Here is a 10,489-nt window from a genome sequence, read left to right as displayed (position 1 = left end):
AATTTCCCTGAGTCGAGTCTGTTTTGCCTGTGACGGTAATTGGTGAATGATCTCCCTGCCCTTATCTTGACCTATGAGCCTTTTGTTATATTTTCTCTCCGCTGCCCAGGTGAGGAGGGGGAGTGATAGAGTAGCTTGGTGGCCACCTGGTGTCCAGCCAGGGTCAAACCCATCACATCTGGCCATATGCAGTGGATAATTGTATTGGTATTACTGCCACCTTATAGTATATCAGATCTATATAATGAAGTTCAGTGTTGCAACAGTAATATTTTTGAATAAAATCACATTTAAAAAAACAATGTCAAAGAAATAAACCACTATAATAATAGTTTAAAATAAGTATACATGTTAGTACTCCTCATTGATAAATTATTCTTTATTACATTATTTTGTGAAAGAATGGATACATAAAGAATGAGCAGTTATATTTCAGAACATTATTTCACCCTGTCATTATTGATATGCATATACAAAAGGAAATTAATAAAAGATTATTCTTGTTCTTTTGAAGGGTCAGTGGAGCAAATAATGCCAAACGTAATTAAAATAATATAATGCAAAATAACTTTGTGATATATCAAAATATTCTCTAAATCTCCTTTTTAATTCAGTGTATCTACTTCAAACATGATCCTCATGTTTTTATTTAAAAAAATAATTAAGTGATGTCCTACATATTCTTATGTATTATGAAAATATTTAACCCTGTATATGCTGATAGCCTTTGAGGATGACACATGGAAGTGTTGTATCTCGTTTTCAGCCAAATAATGTAAATTGTAGGGATGAGTCTTATAACAGCTGTGGAGGTTTGTGCTGCAGGGCCTTCACTCAGCAAATAGTATCTGCATTGTAGTAGTTATGCTTGTCTGAGATAATACATGAGGCCATGTTTGTAGGAAGCGGAAAATGATTTTTGTTAGAACAACAGATATAGTGTACGTATGTGTGTGAGGAGATATGAGAGGGGGAACAAAAGCTTTTGGGAGCTTGAGCCCTTCTTCAGGTGATGTTTAAAGAAATATTTTTCCAGGATGGTCACATTAAGAAGGACTTTTGTACCTGAAAACTCACCTCATTTCTCCAGTTTAAATGAAGTACTCTAGTAAAAGGAGCTCTTCGTATGAGTTTTGTGGCCCCAACAGAATGCTAAGCACATTGAGTGCATAGGCTATTGAAAATGAATAGCATTACTCATAAAGTGGAGCACATTGAAGGCCTCTTTTGGATTGGACTTCAGAATCTGCATGTTGTTCTTTGCCAACACTCTACTTCTAAGTTTCATCAGTTGCGAATTTTTCGTGAATCATTTCGTGAATCATGTTGCCTTCTGAAACCGAATCACGTCCTTCCTGGATATGTCATCGGCATACTTGCATCCACTAGCTTACAGGGCAAGTTAGACAATTATAGTCTAGCTTATGACTGGAGGTAACTTGTAGAAAGAGAACAGATTTGTGACTGTTTAATGCATCACACCTGTGTCTATGGAAACATGCGTGCTTTTTATCTCTCTGTCTATTTTGGAGCTATTTAGAAAGGACTAGTTCTCTTTGCAATGTTTTCAGCAAACTAAAAATTAATCCAGTTATTAAAATCTACCGTGGATAAGAAGAAAGTTTCTGTAAAGTATGAACTGTAAAATAAGCTGAAGTTGGCAGGTTTAATCCACTATGAAGCTGTAATCATGTAAACTGCTGGTAGACTGCCATTAAGCTATTCGTAGTATGCAGTACTCCTGAAGAGGACTTAATTAAATACAGTCTTTTATGGCCACTAATACACCAGTATAATGTACTGCTGATTCTGTCCTTTACCTAATCTTTCAATTTCCATGCACCTGAAATGTACTGAGATTGATTAATAAAAATTGCTTGGATTAAAAAAAAAAAGTAAAATAAATTCTTTAGCAAGTATTAAAACATTTAAATCCGTAAAGTTATTTTTGTTTCAATGACGTGGGTGCATTTTATTGTTTATATGTCTAAATGTCTGTCAAGTCTACATAACACAATATGAAGTTGTATTAGTAGTTTGAAGATATGCATTTAACTTTTTTCTGTTTCATGTGTATCTGATGCTTTAGGAGATACTAATGTTTTTGGGAGGTAGGGAATATGCCTCTCACTTGTCTTTTACAGTATCCTCCATGATTCCTTTTCTATGAAACAGAAAAGAAAAAAAAGAAATCAAACCCAAGTTCACCCTCTGTATCCTTGATAGTCTAACACTTACAGGAAATGGAAAAAAAAACATTTAACAGATTTCGGTAGTGACTTTCTATATATGTTTAAGATAGTAAATGTTAAAAGCATTTACAAGGTGTTATACCTAATTTAAAACTATTTTCTTATTTCTTCACTTTTAGAAGGCCCTATAAACTGAACAATAAAAACTGCTTTGTATTGTATTGTCCCTTAAAATTAAATGTCTTACATGATGTTATTTGTATGTACCTGTTCTTATTCTGATGACACACAATTATATTTTCATCAACACTGAAGACTTTATCTTAGTGTATTCAAGTGTTGCATCTCTCACTGCTGGAAGTCTGCCTTCAGGGGACTGTGAAATAAACACCCAAGTTATCTAACTGTGAGGGGTATGGTAAGACTGATCACTATCAAACATGTACATCAGTCCTACAAAAGCTTTTTTAATGCTAAGATCTTTTCCAGAGAGCACCGTCTAGAAATCCAGATGATTGAAATAGGGATCCCAGCTGCTCAGTAATGTCTTGAAGCTTTGTGTTCTCTTTCTGAGCAATCCTCTGGTAAGATTTCTTTAGCATATTAAAACCAATTGTCATTTTGTCATTGTTTTTGGTTGACTTAATCTTAAACTACTTTAGTTAGAAAAACTAACAAGATAACTTTAGTTATGACAGTGTATGATGTAACAAAACTGTAATTAGTATTTGAAAATGCTGTCAAAACATTTTTTTAATGTAGTGGAAAAACAACATTCTAGATACCACTTTATGGAGCTAGCAGCCTGATTTGAATTAAGCAACAGTAGGAACAGAAGTGCTCTAGAGTATACTCTCTGAATTACTAGCAGAGTTATTAAAGTCCATGAAAATGCAGGAGAACATAGTTTTGCAGAACTGTGATTTTAGAATGCTTGATTCAATCAAGAAGCATGCTAAACTCTTTTGCAAATAAATAAGGGATAAAATAAAGAAGTGTCAGAAGAAATTACCAGAAACAAAGCAAAGGCTGATAAAGGGTTTTTAAAGGAGAAAGAGAGAGGAGTCTCTCTTTCCTTCCTAGTGAGGAAATATTCTAGATATGTAAAATAGCTTAATATAAGACTCAGCCTTAGAAGGACAGAGGGGAAGAAACAACGATAGGGTGATAGCAATGAAATGAGATTGAAGAAAAAGAAACAAAAGGAAGTCAGGAAAAAAATTGGGCTTGATTAACTGAAAAACAGGAAGGAAGCAAGTGATGAAAAACAAAAAGTTACATGATTTTAGTGGCAGCGTTTGGATCATATTTCATCATGAATCTGAAGGCAAGTGTAGGAATGGTGCTGATAATGATAGAGAACATAGGCAGAATGTAAGAGACTTGACTTTTTTGTCATTTGGAATTTCAGCTTTGTTACTAATGGAAAAATAGAATGCCGAGCACTGTTTTTTAAAATGTTTTTCCTGTGCTAATATGGGAAGATTTTAACCATTTTGAGTGTGAAATGTGCATGTGCAAAACGGGAGTAAATACAATTCTGAAAACACTAAGGTTTTTTAGTGTTGTTACTACTTTTTTTTTTCACATTAGTAAAATCCTTGTTTTATTAAAAATAACTGCTCTGTAACTTGAACTTTATTTTATTTTCAAGTTGTGAATGCATGTTAAAAGTTAAAGTATTAAAATGAAGGAGAATAGAAAATCTATAGCATTTTGAGTGATTTAGTAACTGGATTGCTTCTAGCTCTGTTCTCTCTGTAAGCATATCTTGTGTAAGCAGTTAAGTGGCTTCTATTCAAAGGCTAAATCATTTTTAGTATATTGTCAGAATTATAGCTTTCATACTGAATCATTAATAGAACCGCTTTGGAGCCATATTAAAACTAGTGTGCACCATGTGCCCCAGTTAATTGAAGAGCCACGACTTGCCGAGTTATTTTGTGTAATTCTGAGTTGCTGACCAAAAGTTTTAATTTAGATTGTAAACCTACAATCATAAATCATAGAATAGTTTGGGTTGGAAGGGACTTCTAAAGGTCATCTAGTCCAACCCCCCTGCCATGGGCAGGGACATCTTCAACTAGAAAAGGTTGCTCAAAGCCCCATCCAACCTGGCCTCGAATATAGGGTATGACACCTCAACTATTTATCCTCCCCACAATATTACCTTCGTTATGCTAGATCCGTTTCAGCTATACAGAGATACACGATACAGAGATTCAGGCTCAGTCTTTTGTATGACAAAAAATAAAAAACCGGTTACAGTTGGCAGTGGCAAGTTTCCCATCTTTTGCTTCTGTTTAAGCATTTTCTTAGTGTTATATTGAATGCTTAGACTGTTTCCTGTTTTTACACAACAATTTTTTAATTGAAAAAGACACAACAAAACACTTTGGCCTAATAGATGAGACAAAAACCCGAATAAATTCATGATTATAAGAGTACTGGTTTGAAAACCGGCAATTATGATACACATTTCAAAATCAATGTACAGAAATAAGTATTTGCTTATTTTTTATAATTTTATTTTATTTACTGTGTGCATACTTACTACTAGCCAATTTACTAGTAACAATTGATGTTTGAAAGGTGATTGTCCAAGAGGACAGTGGGCAGAGTAGCTAAGAAAAATTATTTGCAGGCAACTAGCTTATTCGTAGCTGAAATGGATCTAGCATAACAAAGGTAATATTGTGGGGAGGATAAATAGTTGTCATGCCCTATATATGGCATGGTATGCTGCTGTGTTAGGCTTGTTTCTGGAATATGTGAGGAGGAATGCTTTTTCTCCCTGCTCTAGAGGCACTTTTTGTTGTAGGAAATTATGGAACCCGGAGAAGAGCCTGCTAAGAAAAAGCAGTCACCTGATTTCCTCTGAAGATCACATGTGAAGAGAAACTAGAGATGCTGAATGAAATACCTGTTACTTAATGAAAACAAAGATAAAGATGGATAGGAGCTTAGGGCCAACAGATGAGAAAATTCCTTGGAGGTGTCAGTTCACTCAGAACATTTTAATACAAATGTCCCCAGCTGAAGCAGCTGCAGGTAAGAGCTAGAATGGAAAAGAAACTCTCTAACTGAATTATTACCCTAGAGCTGTAACAGTGGACGTGTTCAGTGTAAATACAGAACTAAAACTGAACTGCATCATGAGATGTGCTAAACCCAGCGTGAGTGTTTACTACCAAAACACTTGCAGCGGGGACTGAAATGCAGGATCTTTGTCAAGTGAAAGACAGGCCATTCCTTCCAGACATTTTCCTCAGTTTTCCTTCCCTGTGATTCTGTGGAAGAAGACATGTATTCTAGGAAAGAAACAGGCTGAATTATACATGTAGGTTAATTTTTTTCTTTTGTTCCACTGTTCTTAACTATCAGTTCCCACTTGAGAGCAAGTACTCCATCAGGCTGGTGTGTTACGCCTTGGGGAGTGTCCCAGGTTCACTCTGTATTGCTTTTCAGTTACAGGAGCGCATAGTTCAACTTCATTATCTACTCTACATCTGTTATTTTGTATTAAAGCTATATTCCTTCCCCCTTCAAGAACAGCAGTCCCATTAAAATGACATTTAAACTGGCTGTTTGCGGCTTAAAATTTTGTTAGATAGGGTTAATAAAAATTTCCATTGCTTGGCATTTATGATACTGGTAATTTCTCGTGACTATAGTGCTTTAAAAACACATGGTGTATAAGCACTAGAACAATAGTAAAGCAAGCGCAAGTGAGGCTTTCTGCTTACTAAGGTATTTAGCTCCTGGAAATTTTTGCATGATTTCATGTGGGATTTTAAAATTCATTTTAAGAGATAAATTACTCCGTTAACTTTACAATAGGTAGCTATTATTTTATGCTCATCTAGTGCTGTGATACCATATGGCAATGGAGATCTGTGAGCCTCTAAATGCTTTACATTTATTTTTTTCATCTTGTAGTAAATTATATTTCTGGAAAGTAGCACTTTTTATGTAGCTACTATGATCGTAGTTAGATACTGTAATTTCTTTCCAAACTTAGTTTTTGAAAAATCCGTGCTCAGTTTGCTTTTGGGAAATTGTGTGTGTTAACCCTGTCATGCAAAAATAACATGTTTTCCCAGGCACTCAGTGTTTCATGCACAAAGAATGTCCTTAGTCAGTGCTATTGATGGTTTCATTTTTACATCTATTAGTTTTATGATAAAAAGCCACTTTCTATCTTTTGTATTTTTTGTCTTCCTTCTTACAGTAGCATCTTTGGAGATGATCTTCTGCAAAAATGCAGTTGTTAAATGCATTGCGGATTAAAAAAAGGCCACTCTGGATTTGAGTATCTATATGAAATGTTAATTCATGCCCAAGGTCCTTTGTAATTTTAATTTGTATTTAACATGAATTCTGTTTTACGAAGTTGACTTCTGAGTTGTAGAAGTTAACTTGTCAGATTTGGAATGGGATTTTTATACTCAAAGGGATAAATGTTATTTAAACATGATTTTTTGCAGCTCCTATAATCTCTTAGTAACAAATGTACTTTATTGTAACCGACATATTGCATCAACAGTGTCCCAAAAGCCCCTTGCTGTCTTTACAGTCCAGACCACAAAAAGTTAACCTGCTGTGTAGGTGGCCAGCTGTGAATGCCAGCTTTATGATTCTTGTACATACCTGCTGTTTAAAGGTTAAGTTTAGTAACATAAAACGTTTTGTGTCATGTTGATTAATTGAAAGATATCAGCTGATAAAATCACTGCACTGAAGTCAGAAATTTCATACCTTCTGTTTTGCTTGGCAACAAATTCTTAAGAAATAATGTGATACAGCAGCTTTCTACTAGCTGCATTCTTGTATGTATAAAAAAGGTGGATGGATTTCCTGATAAAAGTAGAATGCTGTTAACTAACGCTTTGTCGGAAGTACAAATCATGCACAAATAGAGAACTCCTAGGCTTTTAAACTACAGATGGATTAAATACCGTTGTATCTTCTGTAAGTATAGAACCTGGTCTTACCATGATACTGATACAATCTGTGTGCTTGGGGAGCAGTGAATAAACAGGTTTTGAGGCGTGTCTGAATTGCTGCATACCTGAACAAAGTGAGAAAATGATAAGGGAAGAAAAGTTTCCTAGTTTAGTAAAAACTGAAATAAAACTTCAAGCAAGCTAGGTCTAGTTGTTTGTTCCAGTGGATTATCAAAACTCTTTGTGCGTAATACAGTAAGAACGATAGATGTATATCCTTGGTTACGTTTGTTTCATCACATGAAGTGACATCACAGAAGCAGCAATGCATACACATAGTCATTTTAATAGAACTTGGCCAACTCCTGTAACTGTTACCATTGGCCACAACTGCAGAAGAAAAGACTAGTCTTTCTTTTAAAGTAAAGTAATAATGTAATAATTTCTTATAGTGGTGCCGGATACCTGCCTTTCCAGATCTAGTTTTAGCTGAAAAGTTTGTAATAGATCTTGATAATTATCATTGCTTATTTTGGTCAGTTGCAACTTCTAGCCATTCTAATAACGTTTACATTTTTGTTCCAGTACCTGTTTTAATGCTTCATTTCTGTGAAAACTGAGATAGCAGCTTCTTAGTGATACTGTCTCATGTGAGCAGAGGAATATCACGCTCAGTAAGGTGGCGTTTATTTGAGAAGTAAGCCTTAGGTTTTATTTCTGAGGGCGAATTCTTTTTCAGTCTTTTGATACTTCTGAAAGTATTGAAGAAAAACAGTCTGATTTTTCCCTAATGTATCCTTATTGTAGAAGTTTGTGTGTGTTGTTTGATCAACCTCTGAAAATTTTGGTTTCATTCAGACAAATATCACGCTCAGTAAGGTGGCGTTTATTTGAGAAGTAAGCCTTAGGTTTTATTTCTGAGGGCGAATTCTTTTTCAGTCTTTTGATACTTCTGAAAGTATTGAAGAAAAACAGTCTGATTTTTCCCTAATGTATCCTTATTGTAGAAGTTTGTGTGTGTTGTTTGATCAACCTCTGAAAATTTTGGTTTCATTCAGACATGGTTTCTTTTCATCACCTTTTTTTTTTTTTTTTTTTTCATTTCATTCAGACATGGTTGTCATTTTTGAGCATTATAATATTCGTCCTTGATGCACTTTTTTACAACGGATTGTCTTGTTTTAAATATTCTTTAAATATTCTGAATTTAATACTCTGTGAGAAGATGACCTGTTTACAGATAGGTATTTTTAAAAGGGAATTGAACTGTATTAATTTGAAAATAAAATTTCACCAGTGTCTTTTCCAACCACCTATTTCTCATTAAAAAAGAAAATAAAAAAGTTAAGGACCTACTCTTCAGTTAGTGTTTCTTTTTTGTTATGTCATCTTATTCTTAGCAAGAAAGTTACAATTAGAAACCATTGATAGTTAGTAGCAGTTCTGGATTTGATTTGTGACATCCTATTATAGAATGTAATATAACTATGTAAGAAAGACTTTTATATAAGCTGTATGCATCAAAAATCAGGGAAGGAAAAATGGCTATGTTTAATCCTACTTAGGCCTTCAAAGGGATGGGAGCATAATAAGCAGAACTTAAATTTATATTTAAGTGGTTGCAATCTAATTATGTACATAAGAAAATTAAAAAAAGCAATTATCATTATTGCAATAATAACACTAAAAAATAACATGGTTTATGCTCATTTTGGTGAGCATGAGTGTGTCAACTGTTAGGGCTAAACCATCTTCTTTTCATACCAAGCTGAGTAACCAAGTCCTGGCAATATGGACTCATTGAGGACTACATGGAAGAAATACTCCTTACTGGCTACCACTCTTACGTGCTGTATCTTGATCAAAACAGTAAGAGGTTCACATTCCTAGTTCCCAAGTAGTTACAAGACATCTGGACTACCTTGTTGTCATGGAACAAGTAGTAAATTTTTTTCTTTATGAACCTTTTTCTCTGCTTCTTATCTAAAGACCATTTTTCTGGCAAGTGCTAATCAGTTGTGAGAGAATCAAGTGAAAGCTGCAATAAAAGGTATTATTTATTTTAGTCAGGTTCTTAGCTGTTCTTTCCATCTTTCATCACTAATGAGGTAAGTAGAGTGAGAAGAAGCGCCCACGTGACTCTAAAAATGGTAGCTGTGAAAACAGGTAATTCTTTTTGAATGGAATATGATGAAAAATTAGTAATCAACTATATAACCCTTTTTTCAGTGTTTTTCAAAATGTTCAGGCATGATATTTTTCCTTCTGGACAATACTTTCTCTGACATCTGATTTTGCTTTCTATATCTTTTTATAAAGAACGTTTTGATCTGAACATCAGTACGTGAAAAGGAAGTGAAAAATAATGATCTGTTTTTGTGCTTAAACACATGCCAGTCTTTATGAAAAAAAAAATCTGCTGCAACATTTATAGCATTGAGAATTTGGCATATGCCTCTAGCATCCAGCTGCTTAAGTTCCTCACATCTTGCTGTTTAGAAAGTCAATTTATTTTTTACAGAACTTATGTTCTTATACAGATAAATTTGAGACTATCGCGAAATGAGACACAGTAATCAATTTAAACTCAGCAGTTGCCTGCTATTAATTGCCATTTACACACATTTAAATGCAAAGCTCATGATAGCTCTGATTCATAAAATGTTAAAGATATTTTTAATAGGGAAAAAATCTTGAACTCTGTATGTGGCAATAAGAATTTGCATTCCTTCTCAGGTAGGCATCTTACGATTCTATAAAGATTTCCCCTCAACACAGGCTCGTTATTGTGTCTTTGAAAGCTAACCCGGAAGGTATTTCTGGATTTGCAGATAGTGCGTCTGTTTAATACAGAATATTGAGCAATAAGTTGTAAGAAAATGAGGTAATTTGACTAAAACATGGTCTTTAATGTGTTTTCATTTATGTTTATCCTTAGATAGCATTAACTGATAATAAGGATAGATTCTGTGGGTTTCTGAGTTCTTGCTTTGATGTGCTAGCATTATTCACAGAAGAAGGTCCATGTGGTTCCTACCTGCATAATCTTGTATTTGGAGATGTTACTGAGACATAGTCATACACTTCTGTAATTAACACTTGTTCTGGACTTAGTTTATGGGTAATTTGTGCATTTTGTTAGCACAAAGAAAGAATTTCAGAAAACATAATAAATGGAAAGCAACTTGCCCTAACTCTCTAATTGCTTGTTATCAAGATAAAATGTTACCTATATGAATTTATATGTGTGTGTGTGTATATATATAATGTTATTGAAACTTAAATGTCAAATTTATATAGTGTTCGATCATAAAGTCTGACTTTCCTTGGTTCATCCAGAACTACACTATA

At 34.2% G+C, this 10,489-nt stretch overlaps 1 long non-coding RNA gene across 1 annotated transcript in view; it reads left to right on the top strand.

Moving 5' to 3' along the window:
- Positions 1 to 5,815, top strand: part of LOC109279305 — a 61,043-nt gene extending 55,228 nt beyond the window's left edge. The window contains exons 3-4 of the long non-coding RNA XR_002086116.1: positions 2,682 to 2,776; positions 5,014 to 5,815. This is a non-coding gene — a long non-coding RNA (uncharacterized LOC109279305). The remainder of the gene's footprint in view (positions 1 to 2,681; positions 2,777 to 5,013) is intronic.
- The last annotated feature ends 4,674 nt before the right edge of the window (positions 5,816 to 10,489 follow it).

Source organism: Aptenodytes forsteri, unplaced genomic scaffold (genome assembly GCF_000699145.1).
Source record: "Aptenodytes forsteri isolate BGI_AS27 unplaced genomic scaffold, ASM69914v1 Scaffold93, whole genome shotgun sequence".
Classification (NCBI taxonomy): domain Eukaryota; kingdom Metazoa; phylum Chordata; class Aves; order Sphenisciformes; family Spheniscidae; genus Aptenodytes; species Aptenodytes forsteri.
Note: the sequence above shows the minus strand (reverse complement) of the source record. Positions and strands in the feature narration are given on the sequence as shown.